The following is a 948-nucleotide window of genomic DNA, read 5'->3' as shown; positions in this document are numbered from 1 at the left end:
GCTTAAGGGAAGAAGGAACAGAGAACTGCTCCAGGACAAGGAGCTTCTTTACATTGAAGATGACTCAGAAGTTGCATTTAGCACTTCCATGCGTCCCTTACTGGCATGAACTTAGTCACACGGCCACACTTAGCCGCAAGGGAGACTGGTAGTGCAGCCTCCAACTGGGCAGCCATATGCCCAGCTAAAATTTCATTACTGTTGAAGAAGGGGGATGTTTTCCTAGACAACTATCAGTCTCTGCCATGCTCTTCATCCTGCTTCACGTTCTCCTTCTTGTTCTAGCTGTGAGCCTTTGCCATTCACTAATTTGGGCCTTAGCTGGGGGAAGCCTCCTCAGTGCCATCAGAGCTCCTAGTGAGGTGCAATTAGCTATTCAAGCTTCTTAACACTGAAAGAAAAGCTGGGCCCCACAGCTGGTCCTCCAAGATGGCATTATTTGTACCAGTGAAGGAGAAGAAACTCCTGGATGTCAAACTAGGGGAGCTGCCAAGGCTGGATACTGATGCAAGATTTCACCCCTACTGGCATTGCTGGAGCATTTCAAAGAGGTTTCTACTGGTACTATAACAAGTACATCGACGTGAAGAAAGGGTGTCTCAGGGGTTTCCACGGTACTGGCGGCTTACATGCTCTTCAGCTACTGCCTTTCCTACAAGGAGCTCAAGCATGAGCGACTATGCAAGTACCACTGAAGAGGGGCCTGCACGGACGCCACGCTCTGCTGCCCTGACCACGACCTCCTTTGCTTACGCCTGTCCTTGAGGAACGTGATCCTTGCTGAATCCTTTTATATCCTAATGGGAATTAACCTCTACATAACAGATGTCTGGTTAAAAAAGAAAAGCTGGGGCCCAAAGAGGGATCCCTGGGAGCTCAGACCAGGGCCAGAGCTCTTCTCAGAGCACAAATCTGGCTGTTTTCTAAAAAGACAGTTTTGATACATGG

At 48.8% G+C, this 948-nt stretch overlaps 1 pseudogene; it reads left to right on the top strand.

Annotated features, from left to right (window-relative positions):
- The first annotated feature begins 429 nt into the window (after positions 1–429).
- Positions 430–695, top strand: LOC100583351 (annotated as a pseudogene).
- The last annotated feature ends 253 nt before the right edge of the window (positions 696–948 follow it).

Source organism: Nomascus leucogenys, chromosome 1a, assembly GCF_006542625.1.
Source record: "Nomascus leucogenys isolate Asia chromosome 1a, Asia_NLE_v1, whole genome shotgun sequence".
NCBI classification, from domain to species: Eukaryota; Metazoa; Chordata; class Mammalia; order Primates; family Hylobatidae; genus Nomascus; species Nomascus leucogenys.
This window is presented reverse-complemented; position numbering and strand designations above follow the sequence as displayed.